General features: G+C 46.8%; 1 protein-coding gene and 1 pseudogene across 1 annotated transcript in view; both read left to right on the top strand.

Annotated features, from left to right (window-relative positions):
- LOC147693100 (laminin subunit beta-1-like) overlaps positions 1–15,871 on the top strand; it is a 381,988-nt gene that overhangs the window by 344,946 nt on the left and 21,171 nt on the right. The window lies entirely within an intron of this gene.
- Positions 1,306–7,125, top strand: LOC147693101 (ras and Rab interactor 2-like; annotated as a pseudogene).

Below are 15,871 nucleotides of genomic sequence, written 5' to 3'. Positions count from 1 at the left end.
AGTGCAGTTGCTCTGGGATCTAATGGAGACTAGAGGTTTTGATTCATCAGATGGAGATATAAAATTGAGACTTTACACAGATGATAATATGGACATTGTTACCAACCTACCAGAATACATTAAAAATCAAATCAACACAGTTCAAGATATTTTATTTTTTATTTATTTGTAGTATTGTATACTCAAGTGTGATTTCCTAAGTAGGATGGGTATGCCCAGACGTGGGCCCCGTGCACACTGTGTCACTGAATCCAAGCTGTGCCCGGCTGATGAGCCCTAACTAGAGCAAAACCGGTCCTGGGTTGCTTGTGCTCTGGTCCAGGGAGGACCGACCTGGCGGTTTGGGCTGGACTGTTCCCATTGGATGATGGTCAAGACTGATTTGCATATAGCTTGGTCCAAACTAAGTTGGCATGGTGTGCAAAAGAACAATGGATTGGGATGCGGCCCGAGTTATTACCAGTGGCGGAGATCGCTTCTAGCATTCCATTCCATCCATCACTTCTTTACACACTTTATGTGGCAGAGCCGTAGACCTATGGCAGTGGCGTAGTGTACATATAAGAGATTTGCAGCACATATAGGGATGTTAGCACTATGCATAACCAGCCTGTCTCGGTCCCTTGTATTATGTTTTCCCCCGTGAGATGCACTTTCTCTTTCAAGTAGGAGTCTACCCATTGTGGGTAGTCATTGGGTTGAACATGCACTTTTGGATTTGATCCTTGCTTCGATTTGAAGCCAGTGGAGTCGTCTCAGCATGCAATCGATATGCCCGATTGTTGGCGCTCGTACCAAGCCTGGTGGCACCGTGGTGTGTATCTTTGATATGCCCGATTGTTGGCGCTCGTACCAAGCCTGGTGGCACCATGGTGTGTATCTTTGATATGCCCGATTGTTGCCGCATGTACCAAGCCTGGTAGACCATGGTATGTATCTTTGATATGCCTGATTGTTGGCGCTTGTACCAAGCCTGGTGGCACCGTGGTGTGTATCTTTGATATGCCCGATTTGTTGGCGCTTGCACCAAGCCTGGTGGCACCATGGTGTGTATCTTTGATATGCTCGATTGTTGGCGCTCGTACCAAGCCTGGTAGCACCGTGGTGTGTATCTTTGATATGCCCGACTGTTGGCGCTCGTACCAAGCCTGGTGGCACCATGGTGTGAATCTTTAAGAGGAACGGTAGAGGGTTCGCGATGACATGCTAGGACGGCATTTCATTGATATAGGTGACTGAGAACGAATGAGTGTAGTTCATGTCTGATGTCTGTGTGAGGGATCGAAGGCTTTAGTTTTCTGAGTAATGTCGTTGGTAGAAGACAGCGTTGGTTGGTCTGGCAATGTGGTCGTCCTGGCTCAGAGTTTGGTTGATGATGTAGCCAAGAGACTTCACGTGTGGCTCTAAGGAGATGAAGATGCCACCTGGGTGCAAGGAGTGTAGCTGATTTTGTACTAGAGGGTATTTTATGTGGAGTAGGATGAATTCTGTGTTGCCAGATTCATTTTTAGGGAGGGGCAATACATCCATTCATCAGTTTCTCTAAGAAGGTTTTCAATTTTATGATACTAGATGGGTACGAAACCCGAAGATACAACTGGGCATTGGCGTAGGTTTATGGATCTGTCTTTTCAATATTTTTTAAATACAAAATAGAAGAAGTACTGGCAAAGTCAAAAGATCTTATTTCATTTTTTGGAACAATATGCACTAGACATGAAAAATGTCAACGTAAAAAACAGAATGCTGCCAACGAAAGGTGGTGTGCATATGTTTGTAACAGAAAGTAGCTACAAAATGACCCTGCACAAAAATGTAAAAAAAAATAAAAAAACATGAAATGACAGGAGAACTGAAAAGCAGAGCTTGGCCTACCATCCCTGGCATTGAAGAGGAATACTTACTAGGCAGATGTGCACGATGCTGTCTGTCACAGGGAAAGAGCCAATGGCGGAAGTCGGCTGAATCTTTGCCTCATGCTGTAGGCTTTGGTGGGCAGAAGTAGAAAGTGAATGACACTTGAACAGACCAATGGGTGAAGAGAGCTGACCCAAAGCCTCTCTATGTCCGTCCTTTATTTTATTATGATTTTGTAAAACACTAGCCTAAATAGACAGCTAAAGCTGTCTCTAGGCCAAACCAAAAAATGAGAATCCCTTTTCCTAACACATCACATATCCAAAAAAGACATGGAGGAACATCAGGACAGGCGGATAGGCCAGAATCTCAAATACTTAGGGATCAATGCAACGAACGCCAAAGCAACCGATGACTGATAAAACTTCAAATTTTTGGAGAAAAACGAGTCAGATCATCTCAACTGCAGCATCCTCCGGCTTCTGTTGTGGAATAGGGAGCGCGTCATCAAATGGCAAGGAGCCACAAGCGAAGCTGTGTAGTCGATATAGATTGGATGTTTCGGTTCAAAATTTGTGATCTTCGAGTCTTCACCACGGGCGTGGGCCGTCTAGCTGTATGGAGACACAAGCTCGGATCTGAGGTAGCGAGGCCCTCACAAGCCCCTCACTCTTCCCTTGGCTCCACAAACCGAGCTGGACTTCAAAAGAGCCAGCAGATGCAGGGTGTCCCCATGATTGACAGCCAAGACAAGCTCTTGAAGGAGCATCTGTAGACTCTACCACGTACTGGACACTTGGGTAGGTCGAAGTGCATTCCGTAGGCACACCAACTTGGTATGGGTCCAGAATGCCGTGACCGATAGATCGTCTGCCAAAAAGGTTGCGTCCAATATCGTTTTCAAGAATATCGCCCCATTGGAGGTAATGATAGACCATATTCAACCCATGAAGCGATATTTTTTAAAGCAATATTATGGCCCTTGAGTTTTGTCCCAGACGGTAGTATCGTTATCAACTTTTCAAACAAACTGCACATCAGACAATAGGAGACAGTAAGAAACTACCAAATAGCACCCCTCCCTTCCAAGGGGAGGTCTGTGAAGGAAATGGTTTCTCAGAAATTAGATGTGCCTCGAAGCCTGCAAGCAGAGGTGCCCTGGTGTTGAGTAATCCCTGGGACAAACATGTGGAACTGTCTGCAGCTCACAGATTGTCATGGGACAGTCTGGAGGGAAGGACCAGGGAAGAGAAAGTCTCACATGTTTTGAAAGTTGTGCATCACTGGAGCAACTCTAGAGGTCTGATCCCCGCACTCTAAGGGGCAGAGTTACTACAAATTGACGCATCTGTACAGGTGCGTCAGTTTCCTTGCTCCTCTGTACGAAATCCCTGCGCCACCATATACAATACGGCGCACCATGGCGCGAGGATTGACAGACGTGTCAGAAATTCTGCTGCATCTGTTGCCGCAAAAGTGACGCATCGCTGGAGTTGCTCATGAAAGTGACGCAACTCCGGCACTGCGCCACAGCAGATAGGTGAGTTCCTTTCAAAAAGCCCTACGTCATTCTTTACGCTTGGTCTGAGCAGGCGTAGGGATTTTGATGCAGTGAAGCTGTAGAGTGACGCAGTGAAATGTTGTAAATTTCACTGCGTCAGTTCCCCAGGTCAATCTTTGTCAAACAGCAGAAGAGTGTCAAAAGAGACAAATGTGTAAGCACAAAAAGCAGAGAAAGAATCAACCTAAGTAATTCGCATTGGAAATCATTAGGGATTACTAGGAAGCCCTCTCTCACCACCCTGGGTGGTGACATGCTTCATCATCGGGCCCACCAGAAGAAGCCGAATGCCTCCCTGGTGTGCTACAACGCCAGGATGCTGCGGAGCTCGTTTTTCGTGACAGTAGCTTCTCCTGGTGGGCCCGATGATGAAGCATGTCACCACCCAGGGTGGTGAGAGAGGGCTTCCTAGTAATCCCTAATGATTTCCAATGCGAATTACTCAGGTTGATGCTTTCTCTGCTTTTTGTGCTTACACATTTGTCTCTTTTGACACTCTTCTGCTGTTTGACAAAGCATTTTTTACACCGCCACTGCGTAACAAAAAGTGACGCAACGGCGGCGCAAAAGTGTCGGAAGGGGCTTGTAAATCTGCTCCAGAATCTTTCTGAACGGTGATCCCTCCTCCACGCCGCCCAAGTTTAGATGGAAGATGTGCAAAAGGGCAAAGAGGAATGGTGGGAAGTAGCAGCAGCGTAAAAATGCGCCCCATTTGCAACGTGACGCAACTAGGGAGATGCGTCGCGTTGTAAAGCCCTGTGTCACATTATACCTGTGTCAGGTATAATGTATGCAGGCTGGGCATTCCAAAGTAAAAAAGCTGCATAGAAGTGACGCAGTGAAATCTATAAGATTTCACTGCGCCACTTTTAGGGCGCCACTGCTTCAAATTCTTACGCCTGCTTGGAGCAGGCGTAAGGTGTGACACAGCACAATGAGGATAGGCCTCCCCCTGCATTGCTGGAGTTGCATCCTGCATGTGACACAACTCCAGCAATGCCTGACTATTGCGTCAACAGATGCGTCTGAATTTCTGACGCATCTGTCAATCCTTCCATGGTGCACCATATTGTAAATACGGCGCATCCACATCCATAGTGGCGCAAGGGTTTCTCAGGAAAGGAAAAGTGACGCATCTTCACCGATGCGTCACTTTCTTGTAAATCTGCCCCCTAAAATGTTACACCTTTGCTCGTGTTCGCATGCCTTCCTTTTGTGTTTTTTACGTAAATAAAATATGCCTCCAACAAATCTGGAGTGTGTGTGTAAATTGGGTGGAAAAAGTTTCTCAAGCATTCCAATAGTTTGGGTCAGGGGGGTAGGAAAATGAATTTCGCCATCGGGAAATAAAAATCTGCCACATGACAAAAGCTTATTAAATGAAGACAGGTTTGTGGCTCGGATTTGCGGACCCAGAGTGACCGCGCACACTTCGGTCGGATGCTTGGAAAGGTTCACTGTCCTGGCGCCGCAGACGGTAATCCGCCTTTGGAAGCGGACGGCAGGCTTTGGGACATTAGACGTAGTTTGTCTTTCTTACCAGGAATCCGGGGCTTACTGGCAGCAGCTTTTATGCACCTGAAAAACCTGTTTCTACAAAGAAAATAATGGATGGATGAAATGCGTGCCGTCAAGCAGCCGGACGGCTGAAAGGCTTACTCCCTGAATGAATGGGACGTGGGAGGGTCATTCTGCTCGGCTGGGCATGTTGTGCGTTTCCGCCCCCGCCCTTCCTGCTTCTTGCTGGTCTCTGTGGAGAACATGTTGTGGTTCCTAATCTGTCCTTTCATCTCTTTGTTTCAGCTGAGCTAAAATTGTGGGAAAAACAGAGAAGGGTGTGGGAGTGAGTGTGGGGGGAGTGGGCAGGCCAGGAGAACCTAGTGTGGGGTGGCTGTGCCAGATAATATATGTGTTGAAGTCACCCTAAATCTGTGTCTGTGTCACGAATTTTCCAAATATGATTAATTCAGTAAACTTATCAAGAGCTGAGAACCAGCTGGATTTGAAACTTGCAGAGCCATGACGTTTTTTGATTCCATGTTTGTTTTTTCTGTTTGTTTTTTCGGTCGAGCCTGGGCAGCGTGTGCGCTGCTCTGAGAGGCACGTTGTATTACGGTATGGACCTGAAGCTCCGCCCATTTTCCGCCCATCTTTTCAATTGGCTCCTGTTACTGTCCTTGCAAAATCGTTGCTTTTCATTTGTAAATAGCCTTAATAGTCCCTCCTTGGTACCGCCTTGTCTGCATTTGTAAGCTCCCATAACGACTGGACTTTTTAGGTTTTGACTCGTCGAAATCTGCGCACTGCGCAGCTTTTCGGCGCAGGCGAAATCTAATGTTAGAAACAGTGTGGCCTTAGTTCCGCCTCTGTCTTCAATTGGCTAGCTCCATAAATGGAGGCTAGCCATTGGAAGAGAGAGGCGTCCGTCATTCTGCGAGGCGACTCGTGGGCGTTCCGTAGAATTTTTCCCTTTTGCCTACGTCAGGCGGCGGTGGGCATGTTTATTTTTTTTTTCTTTCTTCGGCATCCTTCCTCACACCAGCCGGACGGCTCTCCCTGTGAGGACGCAGACCCGACCCGCTCCCTACTCCGAGCCGACTCCCGGAGGTAAGTTTTTTAATTTTCCTACACGTACTTGTAAATGCTTGTTTTTTTTCAGGTTTTTATGAGTCTCCGGTTCACAACAAACTGCCTCCTCCCCCGAAGCCTCTTCCCTCGGACTGCAAGCGGAGACCCGCGTCACGGAGCTGGAGTGCAGCAAGAGCAACAGGGCGCTGTGTTTCATCAATCACCTCTTCATCGAGGTGCACAACCGGGGCTCCAGGGGAAGCGCGAAGAGGCCGGGGAAGCGGGCTTCTGAGGTGAATGGCACAAGCAGGCCTCGCTCGCCTCCTCCGAGATCTCCTCCACCTGCGCTCGCGAGCCCGCAGCTGTGCAGAGCCGCGCGGCCGGAGGCAGCAGGCATGCCAGAAATAGAGAGCCGCCAGCTGCGCGTGAGCAGCGACCCCCCGGCGAAAAAGCAAGCTCCGATCCCGCCACCGCGTCGAAAGAAGCAGTCCGTGCTCATCGAGTGGGACACTGGTGCGAGGATCGCTTTGGACCCTCTCTCTTGCCCCAACGCCGCGCTTCGGCTGTAGACTGCGAGGTGAGACCCAGCAGGAGCCCCCCCAGATATGGCCGGGAGTCCACAAACGGTGGTGGGCAGCCTGCAGCGGGAAGCGCCTATCAACATACAGCGGCTCAGCGACTCGAGCATTTCCACGTCCTCCTCTGACTCTCTAGACCGTGACCGGACCATCCCATTCTACGACTACAACGGGGACAGCTTCGAGAGCGACCAGGAGAGCATGGCGCCCCCCCTGAAGCCCAGGAAGAAATGGCCCAGCTCCTTTGAGTTTCCCAAAATCGTGAAGACGCAGCTCCGCAAAATGAGTGGGGTGTTCAGCTCTCTGATGACCCCCGAGAAGAAGATGGTGAAGAGGATTGCGTAGCTCTCATGGGACAAACGGACATACTTTGGATCTCTGATGCAGGACTACATCAGCTTCTTGCAGGAAAACAAGGAGTGTCACGTGTCAGTCACAAACATGCTTCAGACGGTGCGGCAATTCATGACCCAAGTCAAAAACTACTTGGCGCAGAGTTCCGAGCTGGACCCTCCCATCGAATCCCTCATTCCCGGAGAACAGATTGGTAAGCAAGACTGATCCATACTGCTTCTGCCATGTTTGAGTTTCTTCTGTGATAATGTCTCATAGTGGATCATTCATGCTGTATGTATCTATGTATGTATGTATGTGGAAATTCGTACAGGGTGAACCTAGCCGAAAGGACAGCAGAACGCGGTACACAGTCTGAATCAAGAATACAATGAAGGATAGGAGAGGTGGCTGGTTAATTGATTGTTACTGCTTTCCATGGCGGCCAACTTAAAGTGGAGTGGTGGCATGGGGAAATGTGTGAGGGAGGGTTAGGGGAATAATAATAAATACAATAAAAAAAGACTTACCTGCTGCTAACGTGGCAGGTTTGCCGCCTCAGGGCCCTTGGGCTACAAGCATAGGTCCCCCACCCAATCCAGAAAACGAGGTTAGTGCGGAGGGTACAATAGGTCTCACATTTGCGGGAGATTAAGCTAATGGCAATGTAAATGACAATGCCATTTATTTATCTGTTTTCAAAACCAACACGTAAATACAAAATTTGTCATTTACAACGCCAATAGCTCTAACTTTTCCAAAGGCGAAACCATTGCATTGTAAATGCTTGTTACTTGTGTCATTACACGTTCTGCTTTATAAATCTGTGAGCACTATTTTCTTTAATGATGTTCCCCTATCCCACCCACGACATCGCAGCATGCTGGATGCTTTTAGTAATGTATTTATTTAAATTACGGCACGGTCGCCTTTAACGATAGCGGCCACGCTTATTTAATTATTTCATTTACGGCTCAGTCCGCTTTCACTTTAGCAGCTGCGCTTATTTGATTATTTATTTTACAGAACATGCTGCTTTCACATTAGTGGGCACGCGTATTTATTTATTTAATTAACAGTGCAGGCCGCTTTCACATTAGCGGGCACGCTTATTTATTTATTTAATTAATTAACAGTGCAGGCCACTTTCACTTTAGCAGCCGCGCTACAGAACCTACATTTTTACTTTTTTTTTACTTTGAGTCAAAGCGCCCCATACGCACTTTCACTTTAATGTTGGGCATGTCACTTTCTTTAGACACCGCTTACTGTAACTTGAATACGGGAGCAGCGTCTAAAGAAAGGGGCACAGCCACCATTAAAGTTGTCATGCACTTGCGAGAATTTGAGCTATTGGCATTATCACAATATCTTTTATATATGTGTTGCTTATAAAAACACATAAATAAAAGGCGTTGTAATTTACAATAGTAATAGCTTAAACACTCGCAAATGCGAGACCTATTGCATTGAAAAGGCTTATTTCCCTTTGCATTCTGGTACATGGAGTCCCACATTTATAATGGGCTAAACTACAAGTACTGGAATGCAAAGATAAAACCTGGAATGGGTGGGACGAATAATACACCCTTGGCAGCGGAAATATTGAAAGCTTTGACACTGGAGTGGCACAGTGACACCTTTCTTTGCTAAAATTCATGTTTATTTACTTTCTCTCTGACAGAAATACGTTTTTTCCAATGCACATTAATTGGAGCTGAGCTGTCGCAAGAATGCTTCGGTCGAAATACCAAAATTATAAAGACGTGTCAATGTTTATCTCAGGACCTGTGATTTAGTGGCTAATGTGCTGACTCAGAAACCCTTGCTCACGTTCTATTCTCGGCTACATCATTTTACCCCAGACATTGTGTTGTCTTGTGCAAATACCTTCCTCGTCCTGTTCCTTGTACATAGCAGAGCTCTTAAGTGTCCCAGGTCCATACATGAGTAGGTCCGCCCCCCTTCCCCCAGCCCCACCTCAGTGTTTGCCTTTCCATTCTGGGACTTTCAATGCTGAATTTATAATGTGATAACGAGGACTACAAATCCCAGAATGCAAAGCACGGAGTTAGCACCTGGACTGAATGGGCCCCTCATGCATGCACGCGTGAAACTTCAGAGCTCTCCTTGTAGTGCAGTCACGAGTGATGGAAACGCAGCTGTGCAGTGTGCGGTCTGGGGCTGTCCATGGCTGTGACATGCCTCCTGTACCTTTCATCTGGCTTCTGTACTCTCTCCAGCAGACCCTACACATCATGTTGATGCGCGTGCAGTGGTGCATGTCCCAGACGCACCTGCTCTGATACAAATGTTCGCCGTCTCTGAGTGACTGACTTTTTTCTTCAGATTGTACCAGAATTTTTTCAATATTCCGCTGTGAGCGCACAACTCTCCACTGCGATCACAATTATCAGATCAGTGCAAGGGGTGCAAAAAACAATTTTTAAAGGGGTCCATCCACTGAATGACGCCACAATAGATCTCAAATCCCAATGTGACGTCATCCAACCAAAACTATTCTGGAATCGCCTATTATTGGAGATGGCTGGAGGCGCAGGGCTGCGTCAGAGACCTGTTTAGAATCCTTCTAGAAGGCAGCAGCCCCTTCCCTCACCCCCAGCTGTAGGAAGAGTCCCCCATGGGACCAGAGGCGAGGAGCTGACCCGGGCCAGGACTGTCTCCTTGTATTCTTGTGTTTGTAGATCTGAATGTATCTTGAAGTCACAGGACAGGCACAAGGACGCGAAGGAAGTCTGGATGGGCCAGTGGCGCATGGCCCTGGGTGGACCTCCAACCCGAACCATAGACCCTGCCGGAAGACCCCTCGTCTTTCCTCATAATGCAGTGATGCAGTCGGCAGCTTCCCCAGCGCCACGCTCGTGACGGTGCCACTCTAACCGCCCCGGCAACCCTGTGACCAGCTGAATGAGCGACATATTCACAAACATCATCACGTTCTACGCTGGGCTCTCTTCTCAGTGGAAGCTTGGGTGAAGTGTTTTATGTTTGATATCTGTTGACTGAGCCTTGACTTGAAGACGCGGTCCATATTTATCAAGTATTTGCGTCGCACTCGCAGCACGCAACGGGGTGCAAGCACGACGCAACTGAGAGAGCGCAATTTGAATAAAAAATATGTACGGACCATATTTACACGCATATAACGCAAACGTAGAATCTATAACGTGAAGTTAACACTTGTAGTATAAATTAGCCGATGTAACCAATGTAATAGGAAATGTATTTGTATTCACTTTAGAAAATGCATTAGAAGGCCCGTATACATAGTGGGCTAATATAGAAATGTATAGAAATGCTTAAGAACGTTAGAACGTGCAAAACCAGAATTCATGGACGTGTGTAATTATTAAGCAGAGAAAGAAGACGAAAACGTAAAGCGAAGAAATGTGCAAAGTATGTATAACACGATGTAAGCACGAGAAAATAAGTTGTATTCTATGTAGAATGCATTCGCGCATAATCATTGCTTTGCTAAATTCGATATATATAAATGTGTGTTAAAGGTTATACTGTGTAGAAGAGTTTGTAGGAATGTTAGAAAGGTTTGGTCATGTGTGATTTTAACCTAACTGACCAAGAGTTCGCGGGAGTGTAGTCTGCTGCATGTAATTTAGTGGGCTCACAGGAATTGTGGATAGCCTTGATCTGAATGTGCGAGACAAGAGTCAAAGGTCTTGCTAGATTTAAGGTGACAATGTTGGACGAAGTTTATGGCCTAAGTGAGATAAGAGACGCTTGGAATTTGGGTCTTGTTTAGAAATGACCGTTCACAGGACCAAACGAGGTTAAGAATATAGTCGTAAAGAATAAAGGTCTGTTGAGGTGATAGACTTTGCTCTGAAAGTGTCAACTGGAATGTCAATGAAATCACCAGCAAGAAGACGAAGATGGTGCCTACGAAGCAAGGTCAACTTAATGGACGACGCGAAGAGATGAAGCTATGGAAAGAGCTAGAAATGACATCATGTGAATGTGTACGTGGTGGGCGTCAAGGGGCGTTCCACCCATACTGTGATTGTGTATTTAGGGACAGCACCCCGGGGAGAAGTTATGCGCAGATGGCCTGAGAGCAAGTTAGGAGCGAGCGCAGAAAGATCAGAGCGCAAGAGAGCAGTAGGCCGAGGACCCTTAGAGAGCGGATGGGTAGGCAGAGAGGGTACTGCTTCTCGACATAAGTTACCATTAGAGGCTAAGAGAGTTTGAACTTCTTTGGAAGTCAAACTGCTGACACCTTTTTTAGGTAAGGAACTTGCGAAGTAGGGATGTCACCTAGTATAGAGTAGGGACAGAATTAACTTGTTTATTCTTTTGTAGATGACGCAACGGAACCACTTTGTGTCTATGCTTTTTAATCTGCTGATATTGGAATTGACTTTAATTGTATTCTTTTGTAGACTGAGGTTCTTTAGGGAATTTATGTTCCTTTTAGTTCCTGTATACTTGTTGAATCTTATCCTGAGAGTATTGAATATGCAACTTATTCTGATTTTATATTAAACTTTTAAAACTTCATCAGTCGTAAGTGGTTCTTCAGAGTTGCGTCAGTTTATGGGGTTTATTTAACCTATGCGGGGGTTGTCTTTTACTCAATGACAGAAAATAATCGATCCAAATAGATGAATGAGATAGGTATCTAAGTGATCAGAAAAGGTATCAAAATCTCATTCCCCGCAGTTGGTAGCAGAGAAAGATGGTTTTCTTCTTGAGGAAGACAACCTAGGTCAGGTCTAGATTACCCCAAGGTCCCTAGTCATCGGCGACCAGAAGAAGAATCCCTGCCGAAGACGGTGCTGACGGTGCGAGAGAAAAGCAGCAGAGTCGGTCGAGAGTGAGTATAAGGGTCATGCGTTGCCAGATTGCGGTGTTTTATGTTGTACTTGTGTTGTAATGTCAAGCGGAGTTGAATGCCTGTAGTGTGATTGAGGGAAGGTTGTGAGCGCGCGCAACCGGATAAAATCTTAAGTTCAAGGAGGGCTTAAGTGGTTCGGGTGTATCGAACACCCAGAGTAATTGTCTACCATTGTAAAGGGGGTCATGAGGTACCATTGATCGCCCGAAGGACCGATGATAGGGGGAGTGACAGAGTGAGTGTATGAGTAACGGACACTGGTCGGACGTTTACTGTGTGTAAGTAACCTATCAGTTAAGGCGAGCGTCTGAAGTGAGAGGAAGACGTCTCGTCAGTTGAGGTGACAATTACAGTTAGACTGTGGACGTACAGTCAAGAAAAGTGATCGCTTGGACGGAAGTAGTCATTTTTCGGTGTATGAATGAAAACGCATGCAAGACCGTGAGACGAGTTGAGAAAGGAGGGGAACTGCTGCAGAGGGGGCGAGTGACGTCAGCGTAGAGCCGCGCTGAGATTGGTTGGTCAGTGTAGAGTCGCACTGGGATAGGCTGGTCAGCGAGAGCTGCGTAGGGATTGGTTGGTTTGTCATCAGGAAGTAAATAAGGAAGAGAATTAAGGAAAATCGTAGATTCTTGAAAATGAAGTGTTTTAAACGTTTAAGGGCGATCTTTAAGAGAGATAGAGGAAACTTGTATGCAGGAGAAGAAGCTCCACCAGAAGGCACACCAGCTTATTATATGGCAGTAAATGTAGGGTTACACTCAATACTATAGATCTCCGAGTGGAATAAGCTAACAGAAGGGAATAAGGAACTGACGTTTCCAAGATACGGGACGTTTAAGCTAGAAGTATTGAACCAACTGAAAGCGGTAATGCTAGCAACGAGACCTCTACCGAGGCCAACACAGTTCGAAGCCCTTAGTGCATGGTTTAGAACGGCACACGAAAAGAGCTCGAATAGACGCCAAGAAAGAGTGAGACGATCGGTAAAACCAGTGCAGGATGCTAAATGGGATGATGAAGCTAAAAAGTGGAGGGTGCAGAAGATAGAAGCAGACAAATTGTACCCAATGCTAGAGGTTACGGGAGAAAAGAAACCTCTAGAGGAAGATGAGGATAGCGAGCCAGATGAGGATCTGATAGAGAGGCTATTGTTAGATAGACCACCTCCGTACAACAGAGAAGCCGAAAGTCCCGAACTACAGCAAGGGGACGGAGCTAGATGGGGGGAATATAAACCGCTCCCCACATCAGAGTGGGATTCCAAGAAAGGTGAGGAAGTACCTCAATCTAGTCCCGTACAGAGAGTAGTAGGAAGATTCGTGGTCCAGAAGGTGCCAGAAAAACAGCATGCAAGGTCGTATCAATTGCCAGATGCTCTACAAGTACCTGTTACCATAGGTCCTATAGTGTCAATCTACAACCCGGAGGGAGTCCAGCAGGAGGAACAGGCACGATGGGACAGGGAAAGGGCCGAGATGGAAAGTAGGAATAATACGATCAATTCCCAAAGGCAGTTGCTAGGACCAAGGAGTCGGAGTACCCCATTGGATTCAGCAACGGGTCCCTGGACAGAACAGAGGGTGAGAGGACAGATGGATCTGAGGGGACAGAAACCGAAAACCTTTAAGGAATTAGGGGAGTATTTGAGAGAATGGGATGCTGCCGAAGAGACTCAGAATAAAAAGTTAGAAACAGAAGCAGAATGGAGAGATCAGGATAACAGGATCCTCTCTCACTGCGGAGCCGGCGAAAGCAGCCCGGAGTGGGAGGGAAGGAGTCAAGGAAGCAAGGGAGATACTTGCCATACCAGCAGTGGCAATAGACAAATGTGCGATGAAAAGAGTGCAGGGTGTGGGGGAGTGCCTCGCGTCATTCTTAGTGAGGGAGAACGAAAAACGCAGGAGTACCGAGATAGCTTCAGGTGCACTCACCATGCCCCGGGAGAAAATGCGCGACATTGGAGTCACGAGAATATAGGGAGTCGCGAAAGGTCTCGCCATACATCCAGTGATCACGGACGGGATCGCGGGAACATGGAGGACCGTGAAGGACCTTTCCATTTATTAAGTGACACCAGACAGCAAGGGAGTTGCAGTGATGTAGAACAGAACGGAGGATCTTATCTCACATCTAGAGAGACCGAGTCGAAAAGACAGAATGTAGTGATGGGGAATAGATCATTGTTCCACCATACCCCAAGGGAGGATGGGAGAGCTTGGGATCTAGAGAGGTGGGAACAAAGAGAAGCGAGAAGAACTCCTCATAACTCACCTGCACCGAGACGTAGGGCTCGTAGTGGGGGTGAGAGGGATGTAAACGAACAGCCTAGGAGTGAGGTACTGAGAGCTGAGATAAAGGCAAAACGGCTCGACGTAATGAGTTTAAAATCAGACTTGGATGAAATAATAGACGGCACATTGCCAATGGAAAGGATAGAGCTGTATGATGATGACGAAATACTGTTTATGTCTAAGGATGTTACACGGAAAGCGAGGTCAGTTCATGAAAAATTATCTGAGTTGGCAGACAGGTATATGATAGACATGTCACGAACTAAAGCTTTACAGGGTAACCATAGGCTAAATTGCACGGATCAAGATCTGGATGATCGTAGGACGATTGGGCTGAAAGTACACATAAAGGAACTGATCCTGAGTATCAGAGTATGGAGGGATTTGGATAAATGGGAGGAAAGATGGTCTAAGAGGGGATCCGTCAGGAGGAGTGCACTTGCGAGGTCCCAAGATGGAGAGCTAATGCGAATGGAAGCTTTTCCTTTGCGAGAAATCGCGAACGGAAGCTATGTGCATGTACCCTGGAGTAGGGGGGATTTAGCGGCATTTACCAACTCCTTTCCAAAGCTCAGAGAGAACCCCGTTGAGTGGTATAAGCAGGTAGAGAGGTTTGTGAAGATCTCTAAAGTACTGTGGATCGATTTGTAGATCGACCAATGTAGAAGTGGGGGGAATACAGGAAAGAACTGAGTTGACTATGTTGTTAGACACAGTAGATACGTGGGACGAGTTAAAATGTGTTCAGGAAAATGCTCCAGATGATGAGAAAAAGAGCTGGGAAACAGCTGGATGTACTAAAAGTGAAATGAATTTTTGGATTTCTGCAGATGGGAGAGCAGTTTTACCAAACGAACTTGTTAGTCCAATGGCAAGGAAATTGCATGGATCAGCACACATAGGTAGAGATGCTATGGTGAGAGTATTCAGACAAACGTGGTTTAATCCGAAGTTTAGAGTAGCGGCAGAAGCAGTATGTCAGCGTTGTGCGATCTGTCAGCAACTAAACGTAGGAAAGAGAACACCAGTCACGTTGAGTCACATAGGAAGGTCTGGGGGGCCTTTCAATAGAATGCAGCTGGATTTTATTGAAATGCCTAAGTGCAATCGACTCAGATATGTCTTAGTGATTGTCTGTATATTTTCTAGATGGGTTGAAGCTTACCCGACACGTAGGTGCGATACACTTACAGTAGCAAAATTGTTGCTTAGAGAGTTGATACCGAGGTTCGGGGTGCCATCCTCTTTGGAATCGGACAGAGGAACTCATTTCAACAGCGAAATAGTGAAGATGCTATGTTCAGCCTTGAGTATTGACCAGAAGCTCCACTGTAGTTATCGACCAGAAGCTTCAGGGATCGTAGAGCAAATTAACAGTACGATAAAATCCAGACTTGCCAAAGTTTGTTCATCAACATCTCTGAGTTGGCCAGATGCACTTCCATTGGTTCTTATGAGCATACGTAGCACACCAGATAGAAGAACAGGTCTCTCTCCACACGAGGTGCTAATGGGAAGAGCTATGAGATTGCCATCGGTTCCGACTGCAGCGTTGTTGAACATCACAGACGATTTGATCTTGGACTACTGCAAGGGACTATCTGATGCCATTCATTCTGTGTCCCTCCAGGTCCAGGCTGCAGAGGTTCCATCAGCACAAGACTTGTGCCATGACCTGTGTCCGGGGGACTGGGTCCTGGTGAAGAAGCATGTAAGGAAGAACTGTCTAGACGTGCGCTGGAGAGGACCGTTCCAAGTCATACTGGTTACGAACACTGCAGTAAAGTGTGGAGGCTTGCCCAACTGG

Source organism: Lissotriton vulgaris, chromosome 9 (genome assembly GCF_964263255.1).
Source record: "Lissotriton vulgaris chromosome 9, aLisVul1.2, whole genome shotgun sequence".
Taxonomy (NCBI): Eukaryota; Metazoa; Chordata; class Amphibia; order Caudata; family Salamandridae; genus Lissotriton; species Lissotriton vulgaris.
Note: the sequence above shows the minus strand (reverse complement) of the source record. Positions and strands in the feature narration are given on the sequence as shown.